Source organism: Microcaecilia unicolor, chromosome 3, assembly GCF_901765095.1.
Source record: "Microcaecilia unicolor chromosome 3, aMicUni1.1, whole genome shotgun sequence".
Taxonomy (NCBI): domain Eukaryota; kingdom Metazoa; phylum Chordata; class Amphibia; order Gymnophiona; family Siphonopidae; genus Microcaecilia; species Microcaecilia unicolor.
The window spans coordinates 156,162,815-156,175,606 of NC_044033.1; the positions used below are offsets into that span (position 1 = coordinate 156,162,815).

Sequence of the window (12,792 nt, forward strand, 5' to 3'; positions counted from 1 at the left end):
CTCATGCACTCCTATATGAACAAGCACTCCAAAAGAGCAGTTACTGATTTTCAGTGGTCCTATTTTATGTGATTTGTTGGAATCCTGTTTTACTATGACCTAGTGATCTCCTTTCACCCTGGTGTAGACTTTTGTTTGTGCGAACTGTGGTCCATGTTGGACATTTTATTGTGAGATTTTCATTGTTGAATAAAATCCTTTTTATCATTACCTTAAAGTGTGATCTGCTCCTTTGGAGTGCTTGTGTGCTGACTACAAACTACACTGTCCTCTGCCATGTTCTACCTCCTTTATGAACAGGCAGAACCTGAGAGAAAGAAGCCTCTTCTGAGGTGAGGGTGAGTGAAACCAATGCCCCCAAGATACCCCTGCTTCAACAGGCCAACGCCTGGAAATGGCCACCTGTACTACCATTTTGCACGATGTTTCAAGTGCCTTGGTGCATTAGAGATTAGAAGAAGGTCACTCCAAATTTACCCACTCTTGAATCCTCAGAAGCGGAACTGGCCTGCTGTGTTCCTACATTAGGCATTGCACTGTCCTGAAGAACTGCATCTGGCTCCACAGCACAAACAGCGGTTCACAAACTACACCAAGGCTTCTATCACTGCTGTGATTCCACTCAGTTATACTCCTTTTGGTGTGCTGATTACAGTCATTTTTGTTTTTGATTATGTGAAGAAGCAGAGCTGCACTTTGAGAGACTGATGCTCAGAACTCCACAGTAACCCAACAGCGCAGAAAAGTAGCTCGCCAATGCTCAAAGGAAATGGTGTTCAAATTATATGTGCACTGTGAAAGTGAACGCAAGGAGTGGGGGGAATGTGTTTGGTGCATATGCAGTAGAGTTTTGCAGTAAACTCGGCTCCTGTGCGCATGTGCCTGGCAAACCTGAAAGTGAAGCTTACATTGGTGTCTTTTCTGCACCTTTAAATATAAGCATTTTAATGGGTTTTTTTTTTCACTTGGAAGGTTTATATTTAATTGCAGGAAACAGGCACCAATGTGTGCTTTCACTTTTGGGTTTGCTGTGACTCGCACACATTTGTCTCACTACCAGGGGCTTGCATGGAAGATTAAATGCAATTTCTGATGTATATGGTGGCAATGAGAGAAATTCAGAAAGGTCTATTGAGGTAATAATAAGATATCATCGTAACTCTAGGCCTCGGTATCGTTCAAGAGGTAGACAAATCCAAAATCTAACGCATATAAATTTAACACCAGTCGTTTCAAAGCAGTTTGTCACAATTCCATGTAATTATATAAACGTTCGCTCAGCTTGTAATAAGGCTTATTTGTTGAGAGATTGCCTGGAGGAATCTCAGCAGGATGTCTATTTTTAACAGAGACTTGGCTGACTTCCTCCTCTGACCCTATTATTAATGACATCTGTCCGATGGAATATAAAATTCTGTCCCCCTCCCAAGAAGGGAAAAGGGGGGAGTGGAATTGCTTTAATTTACCGAGATATTTTTAAGGTAACTTTATTAGATTTATAAGTTACTCCGGAGTTGTAGATTTTTTCTTGTGAAATTAAGGATATTTGAAAGATACTCTGAACTGTATCTTCTTCTACTGTCCCTGAGGTCAATGGGTTAGAGCAAAGGATACGTTTTTAAATTTTGTTTTTAAAAATTCTCTCCATTCACAGTTTACTCTCATATTAGGTGATATTAATATACATTTGTAAAATAAGGACGATGCTAATGTGAAATATCTCAGTGATTTTCTATCGTCATTGAATTATTCCGTGCCGTATTTTCAAGCCACATCATTTGGATCTACTGGCCTATTCTAATGTCTCTGTATTACAGACATCTTTAACTGTATTATGCCCATCCTGGTCATCAGTGATATGGTCAGATAATTTTATGTTGGATTTTCAACTAAATTGGGAACTCTCTAACTTGTGTTGTAGCAAGTATAACTGATTCTACTCAGGGCCGCCGAGAGACTGGGCTGAGCCCGGGACAAGGCCGCCCCTGCCCCCCCCCCCCTGAGGTCACTGCCGCTCCCCCCTCCACCCGCTCCCCTCCGTCCACCACCAGGCCAGGCCCCTGCACTATATGTAGATCCTTCAAGAGGTAGTGTGTCATGATTTAGGCTCTACACCTTTTCTGATGTTCTGGTGCCACCACACTAAGGCCAAAACACAATCTCTCCACTGCAAAATACTATACACAAACTTGTGCAAAAACCCACTCATAATTTTATCAAACCATAACAGCACTAATTCCAAGGACAGGACGAGCTACAACCTTATGCGTGGAAAGGCAGCACTATAATTACAGCGGGCTCTAAAACACCAGTACACAACCTAATGAAAAACAAAACAAAAAGGGCTGCAAATACTACACACTAGCAGAATACTGTATCTTGATCACACATGAAAAACACATGGCAACAGATATGACACAAGGAACTAGAAATAAAAAAAAAATATGAAGGCAAAATACTGAACTAGAAAGCTACCTCAAGAAGTCAGAATCAGCATGCAGCAATACTAGAAAAATTGAAACTTGCATGAAAAATATCACAGATACACATTTCCAAAAGCCTACATATTCCAATTAATAAATTGTGAATAAAATACTTTTTTCTACCTTTGTTGTCTGTCATAGTTTTTCTATTTGCTTTGGTCCCGTCTTCTGTTCTATGCAGTGTCTTCTTTCCATTTGCTATTTTTTCTCACCATGTCCACCATCCTCCTGTGTCCTTATGCGTCCTACCATCTGTAGCCCTGTCCGTATCCTTCCTCAAGTTTCGGCATCTGTCCTGAAAGTGTTCCGATCCAGCCCTTAAATTCAGCAATTTCCCCTCCATCCATATCCAGCATTTCTCCTCACTCCTCTCCCCTCCATCCATGTGCATGTACTTCCTGTCTTCCCTCTCCTCCATCCATGTCCAGCATTTCTCCTATCTCCCTTCCCCTCCATCCGTGTGCATCTCCTTCCTTTGTCTTTCCTTTCCTTCCCTTCCCTTCATCCTTGTCCAACATTTCTTTTCTCTTCCCTGCCCTCCACTCCATCCATCCATGTCTAGCATTTCTCCTCTCTTCCCTCCCCTCCATCCATGTGCATCTCGTTCCTGACTTCCCTCCCCTCCATCCATCCATGTCCAGCAACTCTCCATTCTCCCCTGGCCTCTCCTCCATCCACCCATATCCAGTAAATTTCCTCTCTCCCCTGCCCCCTACTACTACTACTACTTAACATTTCTAGAGCACTACTAGGGTTACGCAACGCTGTACAGTTTAACAAAGAAGGACAGTCCCTGCTCAAAGGAGCTTACAATCTAAAGGACGAAATGTCAAGTTGGGGCAGTCTAGATTGCCCCCTCCAATCATACATCCATGTTAAGCAATTCTCCTCTCCCCCCTGCCCTGCCCTCCTGTCCAGCGATCTCTTCTCTCTCCCCCCTGCCCTCCCCTCTTGTCCAGCGATCTCTTCTCTCTCTCCCCTGCCCTCCCCTCTTGTCCAGCGATCTCTTCTCTCTCTCCCCTGCCCTCCCCTCTTGTCCAGCGATCTCTCTCTCCCCTGCCCTCCCCTCTTGTCCAGCGATCTCTTCTCTCTCTCCCCTGCCCTCCCCTCTTGTCCAGCGATCTCTTCTCTCTCTCCCCTGCCCTCCTCTCTTGTCCAGCGATCTCTTCTCTCTCTCCCCTGCCCTCCTCTCTTGTCCAGCGATCTCTTCTCTCTCCTCCCTGCCCTCCCCTCTTGTCCAGCGATCTCTTCTCTCTCCTCCCTGCCCTCCCCTCTTGTCCAGCGATCTCTTCTCTCTCCTCCCTGCCCTCCCCTCTTGTCCAGCGATCTCTTCTCTCTCCTCCCTGCCCTCCCCTCTTGTCCAGCGATCTCTTCTCTCTCTCCCCTGCCCTCCTCTCTTGTCCAGCGATCTCTTCTCTCTCCTCCCTGCCCTCCCCTCTTGTCGAGCGATCTCTTCTCTCTCCCCCCTGCCCTGCCCTCTGGTCCAGCAATCTCTTCTCTCTCCCCCCTGCCCTGCCCTCCTGTCCAGCGATCTCTTCTTTCTCCCCCCTGCCCTCCCCTCCCTCCGAGATACAAGGCCCACCTCCCTCCCTCCGTCCGAATTCCAAGGCCCCCCTCCGTCCCTCCCTCCCTCCTTCCGAATTTCAAAAGCGATCTTCATCGGGGTTACGGCGACAGCAACACACAGTGAAAAGCGTGCAGGCTTGCGCTTCAGCCTTCCCTTGTCTGTCGCTCAGCTCTGGTCCCGCCCTTATTTCCTGTTTCCGCAAGGGCGGGACCAGAGCTGAGAGACAGACAATGGAAGGCTGAAGCGCGAGCCTGCACGCTTTTCACGGCGTGCTGCTCTCGCCGTAACTCCGACGCGGTAAGAAGATCGCTTTTGATATTCGGGGGGAGGGACAGAGGGGCGGGCCCTGGAACTCGGAGTCGGACGGAGGGAGGGAGGGATGGAGGGCGGGCCCTGGAACTCGGAGGGAGGGTGGGACGAGCAGCTACGGACTCTGCGCCTATGCATGCAAAGGACATGTGGCGCCAGGCCTCCCTGGAGGCCCAGGCCCGGGGAATTTTGTCCCCCCTGTCCCCCCCTCTCGGCAGCCCTGCTGTCCCTACATTCCTCCCCGTGAACTCCGCTCACTGGACAAATCTCTCTTGTTGTCCCCCTTCTCCTCCAGACTTCATTCCTTTTCCCTCGCGGCACCTTATGCCTGGAATAAACTTCCTGAGCCTGTACGTCTAGCTCCTTCTCTACCTGTTTTCAAATCTATGCTGAAAACCCACCTTTTCACCACTTCTTTTGGCTCCTAGCCACTACTCAATTGCCCTCCCCTTGTTCCTTTCTCACCCAGTACTTCCCTGGCCCTTAATTGTCTTGTTTGTCTGTATTTTTAAATTGTAAGCTCAATTGAGCAGGGACTGTCTCTCTGTGTCAGGTGTTCAGCGTTGCGTGCGTCTGGTAGCGCTATACAAATAAGAATAATAATGTTTGTCTACATGTTCTGTAATTTTAATCTTTATAGTAGTTTCCACTATTTTGTCCATCACTAAATTCAGGCCATCATGCCTGGAACCCTTTTTAAAAATCGGCGTCACATTGGCTACCCTCCTGTTTTCAGGTATTAAGGACAATTTTAACAACAGGTTACAGATCACTAGCAACAGATCAGCAATTTCATGTTTGAGTTCTTTCAATACCCTGGAGTGTATACTATCCAGGTGATTTATCACTTTTTAACTTGTCAATTTGGCTCGGTACATCTTCCAAGTTCACTGAGATTTCTTTCAGTTCGTCTGCATCACCCCTGAAAACCATTTCTGATATATGTAGATCTCTTACATCTTCTTCCATAAAGACCAAAGCAAAGCATTCAATCTCTCTGCTGTGGCCTTGTCCTCCCTGAGTGCTGCTTTTGCTTCTTCCTGATCTAACGGTCCCACATATTTTTTTGCAGTCTTCTTGCTTCTGATATACCTGAAAGAAGTGTTATTATGAGTTTTCGTCTCTGCAGGCACATTTTTCCTCTTATTCTCTTTTAGCCTTCTTTATCAATGCTTTGCATCTGGCTTGACAGAGCTTATTGCTTCTTATTTTCTTCATTGGTTTCTCTTTTCTGTTTTTCGATGGATGTTCTTTTGGTTCTAATAGCCTCTTTCACCTCACCTTTTAACCATGTTGGCTGTTGTTTGTTTTTTGTTTTTTTCCACCTTTGTTAATACGTGGAATTTATCTAGTCCGGCCTTCCACGATGGTATTTTTAAACAACTTCCATGTCTGATTTAAAGTCCTAACCTTTGCGTCTGATTTTTTCAGCTTCTTTTTAACCATTCTCCTTATTTTGTCATAGTCTCCCTTTCAAAAATCACTGTTTCCCAGCGGATCCAACACTGTTATCTCTTGTACTATGCCCCACATTCCACTAAGGATTAGATCCAAAATAGCTCCCCCTCTCTTTGGTTCCTGGACCGTTTCTCCAAGAAATAGACATTTATTATCTAGAAATTTTACCTCCTTAGCACTCCCTGATGTAGCATTTATCCAGTCAGTATTAGGATAATTGAAATCACTCATTGTTATAATGTTGCCCAATTTGCCAGCTTTCCTAATTTCTGTAAACATATAAACCTTTATAAACAATATAAACATAGTACACCCCTACCACTACACTCCTTCCCTTCACACCTGGAATTTCTATCCATAAAGATTCCACTCTGCTATCTGTTTCGTATATAATGCTTATTTTATTTTACTCAGTTCCCTCTTTTACATATAGCGCAACCACCCTCCCCTCCAATTTGATCCTCTCTATCATTGCGATACAATTTATACCCTGCTAACACAGTGTGCCATTGATTTTCCTCCTTCCACCAGGACTCTGAAATGCCTATTATATCTACCTCATCATTTAGAGCTATATACTCCAATCTTATTTTTCCAATTTCCACGGGGTGAAGTCTTGTTTATCTAATAACCAGTCCCCCAGATGCCTCAACAAACACGCTTGGTTGTATTTTTTAATATCTGGGAGCCCTATGCCTCCTGTTTTCCAAGAGCCTACCAGTATGTCTAAGGGTGCTTTAGGCTTCCCCCCCCCCCCCCCCCCCCCCCCCCCCAAATAAACTGTCGTAAGTACTTATGGAACTGCTTAACATCTTTATTTTTTAAGCGCAACGGTAAAACCTGTAGTGTATAGAGCCATCGGGGAAACTCCACCATGCGGAACAGCTGGACCCTCCCGTGTAACGTCAGTGGCAAGACCTCCCATTGCTTCAGCCGACATCTTATATTATCCAGTAGTTTAGTAAAGTTGAGAGTGTAAAAGTCCTTTGTGCTCATGGCCACCTGTACTCCTAAATATGTGAAGCACTCCCTGGCCCACTTTAAAGGAAAATCATTCCCCCACTCCATCCTCACGCTATCTGTATCTGTTAATGCCAAAGATTTGGAATAGTTTATTTTAAAGCCAGCAAAGTCTCCATACTCCTGAAACAATTCCAACAGGGCTCCCAGCGACCTCTTGGGTTCTGTAAGATGCACTAATAAGTCGTCCGCAAATGCAGATATTTTAAAGCCAACAGAACCCCAGGTAACCCCCATGATCTCCGGGTGAGACTCAATCTCTCGTATTAATGGGTCTAAAGTCAGAACAAATAATAGCGGAGAGAGAGGACACCCCTGTCTCACTCCCCTCCTTATCAAAAACGGTTGCGACCTACCCCATTTATCCACATGTACGCTTGGGGGTCTGAGTAAAGAGCCCCCACTGCATTCCTAAAAAATCCCCCAATACCAACCCTCTGCAAAACTTTAAACATGAAGTGCCATACCACCCGATCAAAGGCCTTCTCTGCATCAAAGCTTATTAGCAGAGAAGGCCGTTTCTGCTCCTTCACTTTCTCCAAAGAAGCGATAAGAGCTCTGACATTACTTACCACCGATCTGCCCTTCACAAACCCCACTTGCGGAGAGGCCACCAAGTCTGGCAGCACTCGGGCCAATCTATTTGCCAAAATATTTGCAGAAAGTTTGACATCACAGTTTAATAGGGAGATCGGTCTATATGATCCCATGTCCCCTGGATCCTTGCCGGGTTTAGGCAGAACAATAATTTTAGCTAATCCAAGAGTCTCAGGAACCGTGGCAGTACTAGCCATAAAGTTAAATAAATTTAATAGAGGTAAAGTCACCTGTTCCTGTAGAATCTTATAAAAGGCCATACTAAAACCATCTGGTCCTGGTGCCTTATGTACCTCACTCTGTTGCAGGGCCAGCATTAACTCCCCTTCCCCAATAGGGGCGTCAAGGATTTCCTCCTGTTTCGTCGATATCTGTGGCAGGTCAATATTATCCAAAAACAATGTGATATCTGGTATTATCCCCGATGGCTCCCCATACAGGTCTTCATAGTATCTGTGGAAGCTCTCTACTATGTCCTTTTCACGTCTAACTACTGTGCCATCCTGGCGTTTTACTTGTAAAAGTCGAGTCGTCCCTTTTTCCCCCTTAGCCAATCGACTCAGCAACGTTCCTGCCTTGTTCCCATACTGGAACAACTGGTGTTTATAATACATTATAGATTTCTTAGCCCTCTCATGCAGGAGCTCATTTAAATCTCTCTGGGTTGTCAGATAGACTAATTTCTGTTCTTCTGTTTGTGTAGCCCCATATTTCAGCCGGTGTGTTCGGACTTCTTTTTCTAAGCGTAATATTTCTTTATCCCTTCGCTTCCGCATCCAAGCCCTATAATTAATAATTTCTCCTCTCAGGACTGCCTTTGCCGTTTCCCAGTACAACCCATATTGGTCTTTATGGTCTTTGTTGTTATATTCGTATTCTTTCCATTTGCTCTGCAACATTTCCCGAAATTTCACATCTTTATACAGCTCAAATGGAAAAGACCACCCCCTATGCCCTCTCCGATCTCCTCCCAATTCCAGCTGTACCCATATGGGAGAGTGATCTGAGATTTCACTTGGACCAATCTCCGCCTCCACTGTTTTAGCAAAAAGGGGACGTGAAATAAATATGTAATCTATTCCGGATAGTGAAGAATGTGCCCGGGATAAATGAGTGTAATCCCTACTGCCTGGGTGTAACACCCTCCAAGCATCTACCAATTCCAAAGTAGAACACAAGAATGGTAGCCCCCTTAAGTAGTGCCGAGGCCCCGGGCCTCCCTTACTAGTCTTATCCATCTCTGGGTCATATACCATGTTAAAGTCTCCTCCCAGCACCACATTGCCTACCTGATATGGAGACAGCAGGTCTACAATTTCTTTGTAAAATTTTTTATCATATACATTCGGTGCATATATATTACAGAAGACGTAGGGAATTCCCCCCAGCTCCACCTCTGTCAAGACATATCTACCCATTGCGCTCCTCCTAACCGATTTTATAGATATTGGTAGCCCCTTTCGAAATAGTACCAATACTCCCGCCTTCTTATTATTAGCAGGTGCGCCAACTACAGTACCCACCCAGCCCTGCTGGAATTTATCATGCTCTTGTGTCGTCAAATGTGTTTCTTGAAGAAACACAATATCAGCCGCCTGGCGTTGCAAAGCCTGTAAAATTTTTTTCCTTTTTATGGGCGAAGAAACCCCCCCTACATTCCAAGATAACAATTTAACTGACCCCAACACACCACTTCATCCATTTCCACTGTCTCAGCCTTTTCCTGTTGAACAGAGAGCGTACCTCCCAGCCCTTAGGTACCCCTCCTTTTATCCAAAATAACCTCCCCTGCCGCTCTTTAGTGCGCGAAGCCAATGATAGAAAAAAATTTAAATAGAATAAAATAAACCAAATAAATTCCAAAAGAAACGAATTGAAGGCCCCCCTCTCCTCTACCCACTGTTCACTCCCTCCCTCCCTACCACCCTCCCTCCCCCTCTTCCATACACTACACATTGTTCTCTCTGAGAACCGGTCACGCTAACGCCCTGCCCCTCCCCCCTGCAGCTTCCTCTTTATCGAGATGTACAGGGCCCACTCCACTGTGCCACTTTATATTGACAACTCTCATCTCCCGTTAACATATTCGGGAAATCCCATCCCAAACAACATTCAGTTTAAACATCTTTATATTGAAAACTTCCTCCTCCCTTAAACATATTTGAGGAGTCCCATCCTAGTTAACCTTCAATTAAAACCTCAACCATATCTCTTGAAACAACTTTTTATACATATTGAACTCTTTGCCCAACCGCAAGTCCCCAACTCACATGAAGTTGAAGCAATTGTACAGAGTGTCTCACAACAGTAGCGCACTCAAGGCTCTGCTCCCGCTACTGCTTTAAATATCCTCCGCCTCTTCGGCAGAACACTGTGAAAATTCTTTAGCCCTCGTTCTTGCGATGGTTTCCACTTTTCCTTCAGCGTGCTTCATCCTCGACAGTCTGCTCCGTGCCTCCTTGTATCTGCTTGGCAAACTGCAGCGCTTCCGTTGCGGTGTCGAAAAAGCGGGTCCGACCTTCATGTTGGACCCTCAATCTTGCCGGATAGAGCAGTGCGAACCGAATCCGTCTGTTGTGGAGTTCAGTGCGTGCTCCCACGAATTGCTTTCGCTGTGCCGCCACTGCAGTCAAAATCTTGAAAGCACAACACCTTGTGCGTTTCGTAGCACACCGTGCCCTGGGATCGCCATAACCTCAAAACCTCCTGTTTGTGGTTGTAATTTAGTATTTTGCAAATTACCACTCGAGGTCTTTGCGCTTCGGGTCTCAGTTGACCCAGACGGTGTGCTCTTTCAATTTTTAAATTGTTCGCCAAATCCTGCGCATCGAGCACCTTCGGCAGCCACGTTTCCAGCACGGCCCGCAGGTCTACTTCCCGTACAGTCTCTGGGATCCCCACCAGCCTGATATTGTTTCTTCGTGATCTATTTTCTAGATCTTCCACTTTTGATTCCAGCTGGGTAATCCTCCGCTGCCATTCTTTATGATGACCCTTCTGCTGGGCACTCCGGTCTTCCAACTCCAATAGCCGTTGTTGGAATCCCGTCAGATCGGTTTTTAAACCTTCTAATTTCTCATCCATGGCATCGAGTTTCTCGGAAATTCTCTGCAATTTCAGGTCCACGGAGGATTCCAGTAATTGTGATACCTCCGCTGCAATTTCATTGGCCCAAGCGGAGCTCACTGTTTCCCCCGAGGGGCCGGGATCCGCCATTTTACTTTCTCCCGTTCTCCCTCGTGCTCCGTCTTTCCGCATCGTTTTGGAGGACATATTATTGGTTTTTCTCCTTGTAAATTCCACAGTTCGCTAGTCTGGGATGTCCCGTCTGTATTTCCTTCTTATACAGATTTCAAATTCGCCGATTTAAGCTGCTAGGGGGGCGATGTTACATCGGGGCCTCAGAGCTCAGTCTTGCGGCGTCCTACCCCTCGCCTAGCATCACGTGACTCCCTCCTATCTTATTTTTAACGCTTGTAGCATTTGTATATAGACACTTCAATTTTTCTTTTTTCCTTCCATCAACAGGCTGCTTTGAAGTTAACGATAATTTACATCCTTTACTCTGTTCTCCCATTTAACACTTCCGGCTGTCTTTCACCATTATTGAAACCTCTCTATTGGGATTCCCTAAAGAACGTGTTTGACTAGTATTCTTCAAAGATGCTCCACACCGAACCATGCACTCCTGGGCGACTGTCGTTCCCCCCTCCCACCCCCCCCCCCCCCCCCCCCCCCCCCCCCCACTTGTTTAGAAGCTGCTCTATCTCCTTTCTAAATGTTAGCACCAGCAACCTGGTTCCATCCTGGTTAAGGTGGAGCCCATCCTTTTGGAACAGGCTTCCCCTTCAGCAGAATGTTTCCAATTCCTAACAACTCTAAATCCTTCATCCCTGCACCATCATCTTAACCACGCATTGAGACGTCAGAGCTGTTTGTCTCTTGGGTCCTTTGCCTAGAATGGGGAGCATTTCTGAAAATGCTAACCTGGAGGATCTGGATTTCATCTTTTACCAAAGATCCTAAATTTGGCTTCCAGAACCACATTTTCCTATATCATTGTTACCCACATGTACCAAGACAGCCGGATCCTCTCCAGCACTATCTAAAATCCTATCTAGGTGATCCCTGAGGTCCACCACCTTCACACCAGGCAGGCAGGTGATCAGGCGATCCTCACATCCACCAGCCACCCAGCTATCTACATACCTAATAATCAAATCACCAACTAGAACAGCCGTCCTAACCCTTCCCTCAAGGGTAGAATCTCCTGGAGACAGATCCTCAGTGCAAGAGGATATTGCATTCCCTTAGTGGGCTGATCCTGGCTACAGGATTACTTCCAACTTCACCAGGTTGATGCTTTCCTTTTAGGAGTTCTCCCTCCTCTAAGGCAGCAGATGGACTCCCAGATTGGAGGTGGATCTTCTGTACAACATCCGTCTAGGCCTCTTCTATGTACCTCTCTGTCTACTTCAGCTCCTCCAAGTCTACTACTCTAGTCTCAAGAGAATGGACTCATTCTCTGAGAGCTAGGAGCTCTTTGCATGAAGCACACACACACACACATAAAACCTCTCACCAACAGGGAGATAATCATACATGTGACAAAACTGGATAGCACCCCTCTCGCTGCTGGACTGCTGTCTGCATCTTAGTATTAAAGAATTATTTAATTAAAACTTCTTAAGGTACTAGGATTATTATATTAATATAAAGAGTGTTAAGATTATTGGTATAATGTGTAATTTATTTAGTGTTTGCTTTTCAGATACTAATTAAATGTAATTGAAGCTGTAATGAAAACTCTTCTCATCTTAATTAGAATAATTGACTATAAATGAGGAGATGTGCTATAGATGGACAGGAGCTGGGGAACGGAATGGGAATGAAGACTGAACTAGGCCCTACTGTTCCTTCTAGAAGCTATCTGTTAATTCTGTGGTAGAAAGGTCAAGTTTTAAAACTATGGGAGAAAGGGTATGGAGACTAGTTAATAAAGTTTCCTCTCTGTCAATTGGAATGGCTCCATATCTGAACGGGGAGCAAGCCCCTCCTTTTTTTCCTGTGTGGAATGCAGCCCTAGTCCTGACTGAACACAACTGCTTGTGCCTGCTGGCCGTGGCTCCTTTGTGGTGCACAGTTCCATTTCTGATGAATGGATATGGCTCCATCACTGCTCATTGAGCATTGCTTCATCTTTATGTAGTGAGCCTTCTGTGCCTAGTGAGTGCAGCTCAGTCTATTACTGTTGAACTCAGTTCCATATATGCCATTTTGGCATGGATCCATTTTTGTCTGGTGAGCATGACTCTGTCGCTGCATGTTGAATGCATCTCCATCACTGAATGAAGACCA

The 12,792-nt window shown here is 45.5% G+C and overlaps 1 protein-coding gene across 1 annotated transcript in view; it reads left to right on the forward strand.

The window, feature by feature from the left end:
- The window catches only part of MTR (5-methyltetrahydrofolate-homocysteine methyltransferase), a 345,546-nt gene that overhangs the window by 123,940 nt on the left and 208,814 nt on the right, over positions 1 to 12,792 (forward strand).